This window comes from Heptranchias perlo, chromosome 34 (genome assembly GCF_035084215.1).
Source record: "Heptranchias perlo isolate sHepPer1 chromosome 34, sHepPer1.hap1, whole genome shotgun sequence".
NCBI classification, from domain to species: domain Eukaryota; kingdom Metazoa; phylum Chordata; class Chondrichthyes; order Hexanchiformes; family Hexanchidae; genus Heptranchias; species Heptranchias perlo.
Genome location: NC_090358.1, coordinates 6,645,351 through 6,660,728, shown reverse-complemented (window position 1 = coordinate 6,660,728; position 15,378 = coordinate 6,645,351). Strand labels below are relative to the sequence as shown.

Sequence of the window (15,378 nt, the reverse complement as noted above, 5' to 3'; positions counted from 1 at the left end):
CACGAGGGACACCGTGGCCGGGACCAGCCAATCGGCGGCGGCGAAAGAGGCGGGGGAACTCGCTGAGGCCAACGGTTGTGCCGCGGGCTGACGCGCGAGATCGCCGGCCCGGTCCAGAGAGGGAGGGAAAAGGGGAGACGTTAAACATAACAAGAGAATAAAAGTAATCGGTCCCATTCACACCGTCGGAATGGCCTACCTGAACCTAAGGTAATCCGAAGAACAAATCCTTTTTTTAAAAAAAAAATTATCTCGGCGCTCACGTAAGGTTTTTCTTTCTTGAAATGTAAATAAAACACTAGCTTGCTTGTATATCCATCACAGTGAAGCCGGATGCTCTTTTTTAAAATATATATATATATATATATAAAGGTGGATTTCTAGGAGAAAGCCGCGACTCGAAGGCGCGTGTGTTAACGCAACGCTCGGCTTTCTTTTTAGTTTTTATGTACAAGCCGCGGCTCGACCTAACTTGACTAACGGCAGCGTCACGCGGCGCCGGTGTGAGTGACAGGAGGCGCGGGGAGGGGGCGGGCTCCTGAAAGGGCGAATCCAGCCAATCGGGTCTCGGGGATGGTCTTGCTGGGGCGGCGCCGGCGCGCTGGGCCCAGCTGTCAATCACGTCGGTGACGCGAGCGAACGCCGATGAGTGGTCGGCCCGGCTGGCCAATGGCAACGGCGCGTGGCTCTTGGCGCAGCAGCATCTGCTAAACAGCAGAGAGCAACACAAGACAGGCAGGTGGCGTTTGCATGGTGCACATTGCAGATTGTGCAGAGGATGATGCCTTTAGTTAAAGAGAAAAGTAAATGAAAAAAGCTTTTTTTTTTGGGGGGGGGGGGGAAATCGAACTTGGGGAAGACAAACTGCAGATGCTGGGAACCTGAAATAAAACGAAACAGAAATTGCTGCAGCTGCAAATGCAAAGCAGGTCAACAGCAACTTGCATTTATATAGTGCCTTTAACCTAATGAAAAGTCCCAAGGCGCTTCACAGGAGCGATTATCAAACAAAAATTTGACACTGAGCCCCATAAGGAGATAGTAGGACAGGTGACCAAAAGCTTGGTCAAAGATGTAGGATTTAAGGAGGAGAGAGCGGTAGAGATGGAGAGGTTAACGCAGGGAATTCCAGAGCTTCCAGGTCCAAAGAGGAAAGGCAGATTACTATTTCTGATTGATGCGGTGCTAGAGGTACTGTTCATTTCTACGAAGAGATGAGCTAGTTGGGCCAAATGGTCTTTCAATGGTGTAGACTCACTAGATTGATTCCTGGGACGAGAGGGTTGTCTTATGAGGAGAGACTGAGTAGAATAGGCCGATATTCTCTGGAGTTTAGAAGAATGAGAGGTGATCTCATTGAAACATATAAGATTCTGAGAGGGCTTGACAGGATAGATGCTGAGAGGCTGTTTCCCCTGACTGGAGAGTCTAGAACTAGGGGTCATGGTCTCAAGATAAGGGGTCGGACATTTAGGACCGAGATGAGGAAAAATTTCTTCATTCAGAGGGTTGTGAATCTTTGGAATTTTCTACCCCAGAGGGCTGTGGATGCTCAGTCGTTGAATATATTCAAGACTGAGAGTGATAGATTTTTAGACACTAAGGGAATCAAGGGATGTGGGGATCGGGTGGGGAAGTGGAGTTGAGGTAGAAGATTAGCCATGATCTTATTGAATGGCCGAGCAGGTTCGAGGGCCGTATGGCCTACTCCTGCTCCTATTTCTTATATTCTTTAGCTGCTTTTATGCTGTACAAGGTCTGTGCATTGCCTCCCAACACATGAGTCCTGCTCAGCCAATTGCAACCCAAAAGTAAACTTGCTAGGATTTGCTGAGGCCAATGGTCAGGAAGACATATTTTAACCATGATGCCTTTGCCAATCCAGCAGGTTTACCTCAGTTGTGGCTGGCTGCACGGAACCCATACGCCAGGAACCAGCTGTTCTAGCTCAGGCCCCACGAAGGATAAAAGCAGCTTCTGTTATCTGTTGAGATCCTTCATGGAAGTCCAAACCCTTAGTTTTCAGACTTCAAAAAAAGCGGGAAATGGAAATTACTTCATAGTTTCTTAATTTAAGAATCTTAAAACCTGTCCTTGTAAGTATTTGGCAATTTTTTTTACAATTAAGCCACTATACCATGGCTCTTCATTTCCAGAAGCCTATTTAAATATTATGTAATTTAAAGTGGAGAAAGAAAAGCAACGTTCAGCTTTTCTGAATTTAAGAAGAAAACAGGAAGCATTTGGCTGTTCTTCAACTACAATTATACCATCTTGCATATGGTATTGGAAGAATTTATCAGGTACCTCACATATCAGGGTACGGTAGTGTAATGGTTATTTTACTGGACATGATTCAAATCTCACCCTGGCAGTTTGAGAATACGAATTCAGTTTTTTTTTAAATTGGAAATAAAAAGCTGGTATTAGTAAAAGTGAAAATGAAGCTGACGGATTGTTGTAAAAACCCAACTGATTCACTAATATCCTGCAGGGAAGGAAACCTGCCATCCTTGCTGGCTTATATGTGACTCTAGACCTACTCCAACGTGGTTGACTCTTATCTGCCCTCTGAAGTGTGTCAAACCACTACAAAGAATACCACACGGACCGCAATGGTTCAAGAAGGCAGCCCGCCACCACTTTCTCAGGGCAACTAAGGATGGATAATAAATACCTAGCTTTGTCAGCGATGCTGCCATTCAGAGAATGAATTTTTTAAAAATGCAATGAATTACTTTGAAGTGCAGCCATTGTTATGTGGGCAAGAGCAGCAGCTGTTTTGCAGTCAGCAAGTTCCCACAAATAGCATTGAGATGAAAGATCAGTTAATCTGTTTTTGATGATGTTAGTTGAGAAAGAAATGCTGGCCAGGACACTGGGAGAAGATTCTGCTTTTCTTAGAACAGTGAGGTGGGATCTTTAACATCTATATGTAGCACTGGAACAGGCAGACAAGGCCTTGATTTAAGATCTCACCTCAACTGAGCTGAAATAACATTACAGGTAACAGGCCTGAATGGGCTGGATTAGAAAAAATTACTTGTGTATCATAGAACCCAAAAAAATTGGAAGCTGCATTTTTCTGACTAATATACGATCAGTTTCGCTAAATTGTATCACTCTTGCCTCTGAATCAAAAGTTTGTGGGTTCAAGCCCCAGTTAAGAAATTAAACGCATAATCTAGACTGATGTTTCTGCAATACTGAGGGAGCGCTCTAAAGACAGAGATGCCATCTTTCAAAAAAGACATGAAGACATTAACTGATTGTTCAAGTGGAAGTTAAGATTCCATCAGCACTCTTCAAAGAACAGATAATTGTCCTATCCAACATTCCTCCCTCAACAGAAAACAGATTAACCGATTCCCTCGTCTCATTTGCCCTTTGTGGAACCTTCTGTGCAAGTTGTTGTGCTCACCTGCATAACATTGATTACACTTCAAAAAGCAATTCATTAGTTGTGAGGTGCTTTGTGATGTTCTGAGGATGTATTAAATGGAAGTTCTTTTCTTTTGATAATTTGAGTTATTAGCAAGCAATGTGAAAAGAAAGAAGAAAGAAAGACTTGCAATTATATAGCGTCTTTCACAACCTCTGGACGTCCCAAGACGTTTTACAATCAGTGAAGTACTCTTGAAGTGTAGTCACTGATGTAATGTAGGAAACGCGGCAGCCAAATTGCACACAAAAGCAGATAATCTGTTTTTGTAATCTGTTGGAGAACTCCCCTGCTCTTCTTCAAATAGTGTCATGGGATCTTTTACGTCCACCTGAGAGAGCAGATGGGGACTCAGTTTAACATCTTATCCAAAAGATGCACTTCCAACAGTGCAGCGCTCCCTCAGTACTGCACTGAAGTACAGCCTGGATTATGTGCTCAAGCCTCTGGTGTGGGACTTGAACCCACAACCTTCTGACTCAGTGCTACCGTTGAGCCAAGGCTGACACTCAAAAGAAATGGATGATTGTATTCCATGTTTTGGATCTGTAATATAGTATTATCAAGAGATAAGTTACAGTATTAGAAATATTTCTGAGTGTCCCCCGATGGCTCAGTGAGTATTTGAGCCAACCTGATCTGTGCTGAGTAGCTAATCCCAGAGGTACTACAATTGTCCACAACATCTCCTGAGAAGCGAAGAGAACATTGGCTAGAGGGTGCCCGTAATCCATAGCACCATATCCCAGCAAAGAGGCAAAACCTTTAGGAGAAATGGGGAGGGAATTGGACAGAAAGGAGAAGTGTTTTTTGAAGAAATATTCTTAATGTGTATTTGAATCCCATTCCTAGATCAATAATATACAAAATGAATAACATTTGGAAATTAAACCCTTTAACGGTGGATCGAATGGTCTTGTATTTCTTTTTTTAAATAATTTTTTTTCAAATTTTTCTCCCTTCCTCTACCGAGGGCACTGACTCTTCCAGAGGTGCTGTTACATAGATGCCTCTAGCCCTCCTGTACTTCATCTCAGTGACCATGTGAGCCCAGGTAATTAGTGTCAGTAGTTAGGAGCAGTGGAGCAAAGGTGTGCCTCCTTGCTGGGGTATGGGTTCTATTTGATAATTGAGGGCATCACAGCCAATCCTGTCATCACCCGGCTTCCACAGATAGACATTTTCCAGCAAGGGTCACTGGTAAAAAATCAAGAAAAAGGATTCTGGTTGATTTTTTTCATCCCACCCCAGAGTTTCTGAAGTCAATTGTTGAACTCCAACTGCTGCCTCAGGCGAATTTGGCTAACTCAGCACATAACTCAGCACATTGAATCTCCAACCTTCCAGGACTTTCTGGCTCAGTACAAGATCACATGGTGCATTTATCATAGTGTCATCAAGGGGGTTAGTTGGTTTTATATTTCTATTCATTAAAATAATTTTACCAAGTTGAAACCTCCTCGCAAAATAAATAAATGATGAAGTGACATGTCAAAGACTACATTTGTATTACATCACGTGTGAACTGAAAATTAATTTCTAAAATTGCACAACACACATGGATATACCGTGTTGGCAGCCTTTTAAGCTGTTGTTTTTGGTGCCAACATTTTGTACCAGCTGTAATTGTCTAATGTTTGCTGCAACACCCATTTGTTGGAGATTACATGGGACCAGATGTGAGCTTTGAAGCTCAGATCAAGGTTGAAAAGGACACTAAAGTTGCAAACCTTTGCTTTCAATATGAGCAAGTAGCTGGAGAGGGAAATGGAATTGGTGTCTGAGGCACAAAGTGTCTGGCAGGAGCTGAACAGGATTGTTTCAGTCTTGCTGGTGTTCTGGCTTAACATTTAAAACACTTTTAAGATTACCCAGAAATTGTTAGAGTTTTATACTCATTGGAACCGGATTATTTGGACATGATTGATGTCCATTCACTCAAAGAACTCATTTCAGGCTAAGACCTAGCATACATAGTGATCGTGCTTGTTATGCAATGGCTACATACCAGTTGGAACAGATTCCAACCAAACAAGGTCACTGGCATGTTAGGCAGCGACAACGATTGAAAGGGACAAGGTCCACAGTGGTGAGAGAGAATAATGAAATCTCATGTGACCAATTGCACAGAGCAAGGATGGTAACCATTCTGGCAGTAGCAACAACAACTTGCATTTATATAGCTCCATTGACGTGGTAAAACGACCCAAGGCACTTCACAGGAGCGTCACCAAACAAAATTTGACACCGAGCCACATAAGGATATATTAGAACAGGTAATCAAAAGCTCAATTTTAGTTATTGTCAAAATGGCAGTTTCCTCCAAGTGACACATATTCTACAAAGCTGGTGTAAACATTTAAATCAGCAGGCTCCATAACAGCGTATTCACAAGAAAATAAGTTAAGATGAGCTGCAAGCAGTCAATCTTAAGAAGCTTGGGTTATCAGCTTGTTGCAATATATCAGTTTACATATCTTCCTGTTGTGGCCAGCTTGTGCAATGAAGAAGTGGATGGAAAATAAACAGGAAGCAGAGGTTCCTCTGATTCCCTCTCATCCTGAGCACCCGTGGCAGGAGTTGCTGCTGTGCACTGATTCAGCCTCATTAAAATCTCAGTTACTTGCTTATTCACTGCAGGATGCACTGAAGAAAATATGATGCCCTTTCTGTGAAATAATTGTCAATGTTCAGTGCTCAAAAATCAACATAGGTATCAATAGGTGAGAGGTGTAGAGGAACAAAGGGACCTTGGAGTGCATGTCCACTGATCCCTGAAGGTAGCAGGACAGGTAGATAAGGTGGTTAAAAAGGCATGCAGGATACTTTCCTTTATTAGCCGAAGCATAGAATATAAGAGCAGGGAGATTATGCTAGAACTGTATAAAACATTGGTTAGGCCACAGCTTGAGTACTGCATACAGTTCTGGTCACCACATTACAAGAAAGATGTGATTGCACTAGAGAGGGTACAGAGGAGATTTACGAGGATGTTGCCAGGGCTGGAGAATTTTAGCTATGAGAAAAGATTGGTTAGGCTTTGTTTTCTTTGGAACAAAGGAGGCTAAGGGGAGATTTAATTGAGGTATATAAAATTATGACGGGACTAGATAGAGTGGATAGGGAGGACCTGTTTCCCTTAGCAGAGGGGCATAGATTTAAAGTAATTGGTAGAAGGATTAGAGGGAAGCTGAGGAGAAATTTTTTCACCCAGAGGATGGTGGGGGGTCTGGAACTCACTGCCTGAAAGGGTGGCAAAGGCAGAAACCCTCAACTCATTTAAAAATTTTGTGGATGTGCACTTGAAGTGCCGTAATCTACAGGGCTACGGACCAAGTGCTGGAAAGTGGGATTAAGCTGCATAGCTCTTTTTCGGCCGGCATGGACACGATGGGCCGAATGGCCTCCTTCTGTGCCGTAACTTTCTATGATTCTAATAACCATTCTGTGTATCCTCCATTAAGTCAACAAATAAGTGACTTTTTCAGCTTGACAAGTAGAATGAACACCACAAGATCTGTTGTCTGATAGGCACGTCTCTTACATAAGAACATAAGAAATAGGAGCAGGAGTAGGCCATCTGGCCCCTCAAGCCTGCTCCGCCATTCAACAAGATCATGGCTGATCTTCTACCTCAACGACATTTTCCTGCACTATCCCCATATCTCTTAATGCCTTTAATATCCAGAAATCTATCAATCCCTGTTTTGAATGTACTCAATGACTGAGTCTCCACAGCCCTCTGGGTAGAGAATTCCAAAGATTCACCACCCTCTGAATGAAGAAATTTCGCCTTATCTCAGTCCTAAATGGCCTACCCCTTATTCTGAGACTGTGACCCCTGGTTCTGGACTCCCCAGCCAGGGGAAACATTCTCCCTGCATCTACCCTGTCGAGCCCTGTAAGAATTTTGAATGTTTCAATGAGATCACCTCTCATTCTTCTAAACTCTAGAGAATACAGGCCTAGTCTACTCAATCTCTCCTCATACGACGATCCCACCATCCCGAGTCCCTTTGAACATCAACATTTCTCAGTCTCTCACCATTTAAAAAATACTCTGCATTTCTGTTTTTCCTACCAAAGTGGATAACTTCTCATTTTTTCACATTATGTTCCATCTGCTATGTTCTTGCCCACTCACATAGCCTGTCTATATCCCCTTGAAGCCTCTTTGCATCCTCCTCACAACTCACATTCCTATCTAGTTTTGTGTCATCAGCAAACTTGGAAATATTACATTTGGTCCCCTCATCATCCCCAAATCATTGATATAGATTGGGGCCCAAGCACCGATCCCTGCTGTACCCCACGAGTCACAGTCTACCAACCTGAAAAAGACCCATTTATTTCTACTCTCTGTTTTCTGTCTGTTAATCAATTCTCTATCCATGCCAGTATATTACCCCCAATTCCATGTGCTGTAACTTTGTTCACCAACCTCCTGTGTGGGACCTTATCAAAAGCCTTCTGAAAATCCAAATACACACCCACTGGTTCCCCCTTATCTATTCTATTAGTTACATCCTCAAAGAACTCCAATAAGTTTGTCAAACATGATTTCCCTTTCATAAATCCATGTTGACTCTGCTAAATCCTATTATTATTTTCTAAGTTTCCTGTTATCACATCCTTTATAATAGATTCTAGCATTTTCCTCTGCTGTCCCTCAACCTCTCATTTGCAACCTTTTTGTGTCTTGATATTTTATCAATGCTATTATGGTAATTGCTCCTTTGAGCATTCCTCTCTTATGCCACCTAAGCTCTAAATGCACCAAACATCAGTCGTCCTTCTCCCTATGAAACATCTTACCTCTCTCAGTTTTCCTTTCCTCCTACAATCTACAGGCTTTTAAAACCCTAGCTTGGTGTAAAGGAGTTTGATGACAGAGGAGAGGTATTGGATTAGGATGGCACAATTAATCATGTCAAATGCTGTAGTTAGGTCCAGGAGAACAAGGAGAGGTAATGCACCATGATAACAGTTGTAGAGGTTGTTATTCATGACTTTAGCTAGGGCTGTTTCAGTGCTGGAGGTTTTTGGTGAGTGATAGTCAACTGGAGGGGTTGGAAAGGGAATTTCACCAGTGAAATAAATTTGATTTAAGTACCTCACAATTTGGGTTGCAGCATTTTGACACATTTTACTCTAAGGTAATCGTTTGCGACTAGCTGGACACAATTCCATTAAAAAAAAAGTGGTTCTTAACATAGAAACGTAGAAAATAGGAGCAAGAGTAGGCCATTCAGCCCTTCGGGCCCTTCATGGCTGATAGTCTAACTCAGTACCCTGTTCCCATAGAAACATGGGTTAAAGGTTTCTTCAAAGCTGCCTTTCTTCAGGACCCACAATTCTTCCTCTAAGGCTTGGTTCTGATGGATCCTGGAGCCATGTTGTCCAGGGCTCCAGTCACCAACACCAGCTGCAATAATGTACCTGCCCCTATCGTGACAACACAACAATTGCTGCTCCCTCCATTGCAGCACTATTTTAATACACAGATTAATTTTTAAGCTTTATTTTTCTAATAGAAACATTTTAAATACAAATAAGACTTATGAGAAAAAATTCGGCCAAATTGGGCTACGGTATTCTGCGCCATGAGATTAACAGCATTTGACTGAGTGTGGCATCAAGGAGCCCAAGTAAAATTGAAATCAGTAGGAATCGGGGAAAACTCTCCAGTGCCTGGAGTCATACCTACCACAAAGAAGGATGGTAGTGGTTGTTGGAGGCCAATCATCTCAGCCCCAGGACATTGCTGCAGGAGTTCCTCAAGATAGTGTCCTAGGCCCAACCATCTTCAGCTGCTTCATCAATGACCTTCCCTCCATCATAAGGTCATAAGTGAGGATGTTCACTGATGATTGTACAGTACACAGTTCCATTTGCAACCCCTCACATAATGAAGCAGTTCGTGCCCGCATGCAGCAAGACCTGGACAACATCCAGGCTTGGGCTGATAAATGACAAGCAACATAAGTGCCAGGCAATGACTATCTCCAACAAGAGAGAGTCTAACCACCTCCCCTTGACATTCAACGGCATTACCATCGCCGAATCCCCCACCATCAACATCCTGGGGGTTACCATTGATGAGAAACTTAACTGGACCAGCCACATAAATAATGTGGCTACAAGAGCAGGTCAGAGGCTGGGTATTCTGTGGCGAGTGACTCACCTCCTGACTCCCCAGAGCTTTTCCACCATCTACAAGGCACAAGTTAGGAGTGTGATGGAATACTCTCCACTTACCTGGTTGAGTGCAGCTCCAACAACACTCAAGAAGCTCAACACCATCCAGGACAAAGCAGCCCTCTTGATTGGTACCCCATCCACCACCAGCCCACCGTGGCTGCAGTGTGTACCATCTACAAGATGCACTGCAGCAACTCGCCAAGGCATCTTCGACAGCATCTCCCAAACCCACGACCTCTACCACCTAGAAGAACAAGGGCAGCAGGCATATGGGAACACCACCAGCTGCATGTTCTCCTCCAAGTCACACACCATCCTGACTTGGAAATATATTACTGTTCCTTCATTGTCACTGGGTCAAAATCCTGGAACTCCCTTCCTAACAGCGCTGTGGGAGAACCTTCACCACACGGACTGCAGCGGTTCAAGAAGGCTGCTCACCACCATCTTCTCAAGGGCAATTAGGGATGGGAAATATATGTTGGCCTTGCCAGCAACACCCACATCCCATGAATGAATAAATTTTTTTTAAAAATCTGCCTTGATAAGGAGCTGAAAGAAAGGCTGAAAATAATCGGGAAACCAAGTGAGGGCTCATATACCCATTAACAACTACAGTGACATTTGTTGAAACGTTTGGGAGCGCCCTTGCCTTTCTTGGATCTTCATCCCCTGGGGCCAGAAAAGCAGAAGCACAAAGTCCATAAGAGGCTGTTTTGAAAAATATCTGACCACCAACACAAAAATAAGTGGTACTTTCTGTAGTGATATAGGCCCTGATATTTACTGGGGAGGGGGGAGAAGCAGGGGCGCGTGTTTGCGGCCGGAAATGCCGGCAACGCGGATTCGGCAGGATCTCATCATCATTTTTATACTCACATTGAGAGGCTGGCCTGCTGCCGGGTGGGAAAATCTGCAGTACAAGGCCACAGCTGGGGATCCTTGGGGACGGTCCCTTGCAATTGGAAAAGATCAGGGCGGGGGTTGGCTCGGAGCACAGCAGGGAGGGAAATATCAGGGCATAGTGGTGGGGGTAGGCAGATCGCGGAGGAGAGATGGAAAGTCGTGGCAGAAGATTTACTTGGGGGTCCTGGGGGGAGCACTCCTGCTCCTCCTGGCCCACAAGCAGTGCTGGAAAAGCCCTTACCTGCTGGATTCGGCATCTCCTACCTCCCTGTAGTTGCCGTGTTTCCAGTGCGCCCCTTGGAAACCCGGCCTGCAGCCATTAAATTCAAATGGCTCCCAAAATCTGAGGAACAGAGCCTCATTTAAATATTATCATCACGGACCCGCTTCTCCAGAGCAGGTTACCCGGATGCCCCCCAACCCGGAAGTTGAACCGGAAGTTTCACATATTTACCAATATAACGCCCTCCCCACCACCCCCCCCAAACACTCTCCCGCCCCTCGTGGGGGTGTTAGAATTGCCCCATAGTGTCCCTCAATAAACACAACTAAGTACTGATAGTGGGAGCTGCCATCACAGGACAACGTATTTTCCATCTAAGTATATTAATGAACTAGTCCAACTTTGATTTTGTCACCTCCAATCTTCTTCAGTGAGGTCCACACATCATTCAGCAGAACCTCGAAAACAAAGCGGGGGAGTCATTTGCAAACATATATGCAGTACTTTTTAATGTTGCATCATTCTGTGGCCTGGAGAATATGAAGCAACCAGATTCATCAAATAACTGAAAGTTGTTTGAAATGGAAATTTGTACTCTGAGGTTGTTATAGTGCACCTCAGTTTATAATGTCCATGTGACAATAGAGGATCAAATCAAAAAGTTTATTTCTCAGCAGGAAAGTTTTCAAACTTTTATTTGAAATTTTATTTGCGTTTTCAAAATATTCATACAAATATTGATGAAGCAAAATGTGGCAGAGATAAGAGATCAAATATAATTTGATATAAGTAATACATTGAACAGGTCCATATACCAACCAACCACATCCCCATTCCCCCCAACCTTCAGTAGCAACACCACCACTGTGTAACCATTGACCAGTATCTTAACTGGACCAGCCATATCAATAACATGCCCATAAGACTAAGGCAGAGACTGCAGACCCTGTGATGAGTGTCTCACCTCCTAAACCCCCTCAAAGCCTCTCCATCATCTATAAGGCTCAAGTCTGAGTGCGATGGAATACTCACCACTCACATGGTCTGATGCAGCTGCAACAACCTTCAAGTAACTTGACACCATCCAGATCAGAACAATCCACTTGATCAGCACCCCACCACTCTATCAATTCCACCCCATCCACTATCGGTGCGCTCTAGCTGCAGTATATACTAGCTACAGAATGCATTGCAACAATTCACCAAACTTACTTTGACAGCACCTCCACCACTGAGAAGGACACAAGCAGCAAGATCATGGGAACACCATCACCTCCTGACTTGGACATATATTGCTATTCCTTCGTTGTTGCTGACGTCTCAAGAATTTTTTTTTAAAAAAAGTCTTAACCCAATTCATGGTGAGCATGGGCCCATAGCACAAAACTGCTGCAGGTTGTGAACTAATTGGCAGCCTCAAAGCGGCTGTGTGGGAAATTGAAAAATATCAGATTGCTGCAAAAGAAGGTGCTCTTCTGAGGTACCTAGCAGAGGTTGTTTGATGTACCTATGATGTACCTGAACTGCAAGCACTTGCTGCTGACACTGGGTGCCTGAAATGGAAATGTGTTCCGTTCCCCACCACTGGTGTCCCTTATATTGATGTCGACAAAGTTCCCTAAATTAATAAAAATATACACTTGTAGTCTTTGTATTTTCATTATTTGCACAGCACTAGTAATACATTTTAAACTAGAATCGCAGAAAGGTTACAGCATGGAAGGAGGCCATTTGACCCATCGTGTCCATGCCGGCTTTCTGCAAGAGCAATCCAGCTAGTCCCACTGCCCCGCCCTGTCGCCGTAGCCCTGCAAATTTTTTCCCTTCAAGTACTTATCCAATTCCCTTTTGAAAGCCACGAATGAATCTGCCTCCACCACCCACTCTGGCAGTGCATTCCAGACCATAACCACTCGCTGTGTAAAAAAGCTTTTCTTCATGTTGCTAACCGTACTAACTACATTTTGGTGAAATTAAATGTTCTAAACCCTTCTGATCTCAGAGAACTAACATCGCACTTGTCAAAATAGTATGACGTGTGGGAGTATAGTTGGAGGTTTCTTCAAGTTTTTTAAAATATATATATATAAATGATGGTGTGAGTACCAAAGTAAACCATGTGTCTACCCAGAGCACTCCTCTTCTTGTCATCTGCTGGGAGATGAAGATGAAAATTTGTGAAAATCTGCCAACTTGTTTCTAATTCATACGTCACTGGAGTTTAGTCTGTTACACTCCAAAAAAAATTACATTTTACCACAGTTGTAATAAATAACTTGGAGATAAGCAAAGGTAGTGTCAGTTCAGAGTTAGAGGCCTCGATTTTCACCCCCTTCCCTCCAACCCCACTCCAACCAACGGGTGGGAAAAGAGAGAGTCGGCGGGGGGGTGGTCAGGAGTTAAAATACCAGGATCAAGCAACCTGACCCCATTCCCAGCCGATTAAATTTTTAAAAACCCAAATCAGGTCATCAATGAGGCTCCCGCTAAAGGCAGGCGGTGGCCTAATTAACATTCAAAAGTCGCGGCCCGATGACAGAATTGGTGCCGCAATTTAAACTTAACTCCACATCAGGGGAAGGCCCATGCTGTGGGATGTCCGGCAGCAGATCCGAGGCGGGAGGCACTGACTGCCTAAGGTTAAGTACAAGATCTGCAACCTCTCGCACTCCTTGTGGGCCAGGAGTGCTCCCCACCTCCAGGCCTCACAAGGAAGCCTTCGGCGTCTCCCAGCCCCCAGCCCCAGACGGAGCTTTTGCCTCAGTGCTGACTGCCAGGGAACATCCCCACGGGTCCGTGGCTGCAGCCTCTTGCCGCTACTTACTGCTCCCGCCCCCCGGCCAGGCAGTCAGTCAATTGGGCTGGCTGTCGGCCCAAAATTATTCACACGAGGCCCTGCCGTTAAGATTGACAGGCTCTCCACATTCCCGGCCTTGCCGGGTTCTTCACCCATTACCGGCTCCCCTGTACTCTCCCTGCCTTTCCATTAATACCGGTGCCATCATTTCATGTTCTGAAGTCTGAAACCAGAAATGTTCTAATTTAGACCAAGACTCATTATTATAATAAAGATGTAAAAATATACAGATGTGAGATGTGATTTTGTTCCTGTTTGTAACTAATGCTTTCACCTGTAATAAACCTAATAGAATTTTATTCTTGATGACATTTTGCAAACCCTCCCCCCACCCCACAATAATTTAGCTGATTAAGGCAGTGAATAGCAGAACTATAGAGATTGGGAAGATCACAGGTTCAATCCCTGGTCTCTGCTGAGTTAGATGATCTTAGTCAAGGCAGCAGTTGGGGGACTCTCGAGGCTCCAAAGAAGGGTTTCTATTCAGGAGTATTATTTTTTTGAGGGTAACATTTTTCTTTACAGTGCGTTTCCCTGCACTGTGTACCATCACTGGATATGGGGGGGAACGAACAGCTCTCAGTCCTCCAACAATGCTGCTCTTAAACTGCCCACTGGGAAACCACAAGAGCAGCCTTCCACATACCACCTCCTGCAGTGTTATTTATAACACTTAGAGATTATTGAAAATTTGGCCACCTGCTCTCCTCTCGCTTCTTGGAGATTGGTACAGTGGTGCTATTTTGAATAAGATCAATAGTCCAGCATTTGGAAATGTTCAAGTATTTTCTTAAATTGTGTTTTTCTTTTCTTTTCTGAAGGTAATAATTCTTGCTGGGTTATGGTCCCAACATTTCTAGCTAAGCTGACTGTATAGTGATAAGGCCATCGGGAGTCTCCGAGCTGCTGCTTCGAATGAGATAATCTAACTCAACACAGACCAGTGATTGAGCCTGTAATCTTCCTACTCTCTACAGCTCTGCTGCTGATTGTCTTAATCAGCTGAGCCATTGGAGGGAAGAGTTTGCAAAATGTCATCTTAAACATAAGGCTAAAAATCTGTTAAATTTGTTACAGCTGAAAGCACTAGGCACAAAGAGGCACAAAATTACACCTCACATCTGTGTAGTTTTAAACCTTTTATTATACTAATGTGAGTCTTGGTGCTAAGTTTGAACATTTCTGGTGTCAGACTATTGATCCTGGTTTAAATATTAGCACTGAACCCAACATGTTAACACTTGTTGACGAAAGGTCATCGACTTGAAATGTTAACTCTGTTTCTCTCTCCACAGATGCCATCTGACCTGCTGAGTATTTCCAGCATTTCCAGTTTTTTTTTCAGATTTCCAGCATCCACAGTATTTTGCTTTTGATGTTAACGCTTTGAGTCAGCATTAAAATATATAGAAAATAATGAGTCTCAGATGTAAATTTATAGCATCGGTTCTGCACTATATTTTAGATTAGTGGTGGCAATAAAAGCATTGCATCAACCTAATTAAGACATTATTCTAATTACACATTTGTTACAAGGACCGAGTAAACATTTGATGGTTAGATAATGTGTTTTTCAGAGAGATAAGGGTCTGCTTCCTTGTCTCAATATATTAACCATTCGAGACCTGACTACCCAACACAATTTTCAAAATATAATTTATACCAATTAAATTTTCATTTGTCTTCTGTCATCTCTTTTTAGAACATGCTCCAACACATACACCATTGATAAGACAAGAAGTTGGCAGG

The 15,378-nt window shown here is 43.5% G+C and overlaps 1 protein-coding gene and 1 long non-coding RNA gene across 3 annotated transcripts in view; one reads left to right on the top strand and one right to left on the bottom strand.

Annotated features, from left to right (window-relative positions):
* The window catches only part of LOC137301743 (D-glucuronyl C5-epimerase-like), an 82,949-nt gene extending 82,657 nt beyond the window's left edge, over positions 1 to 292 (bottom strand). Inside the window, exon 1 of one of the 2 annotated variants that reach the window (XM_067971363.1) lies at positions 200 to 292. The gene's annotated coding sequence lies outside the window, so the exon portion shown is untranslated. The remainder of the gene's footprint in view (positions 1 to 199) is intronic. The other variant, XM_067971361.1, reaches the window with a different exon arrangement.
* LOC137301745 (uncharacterized) lies at positions 58 to 15,086 on the top strand. The gene is made up of 3 exons (XR_010958353.1): positions 58 to 210; positions 11,993 to 12,133; positions 14,925 to 15,086. It is a non-coding gene; the product is annotated as an uncharacterized lncRNA (long non-coding RNA).
* The last annotated feature ends 292 nt before the right edge of the window (positions 15,087 to 15,378 follow it).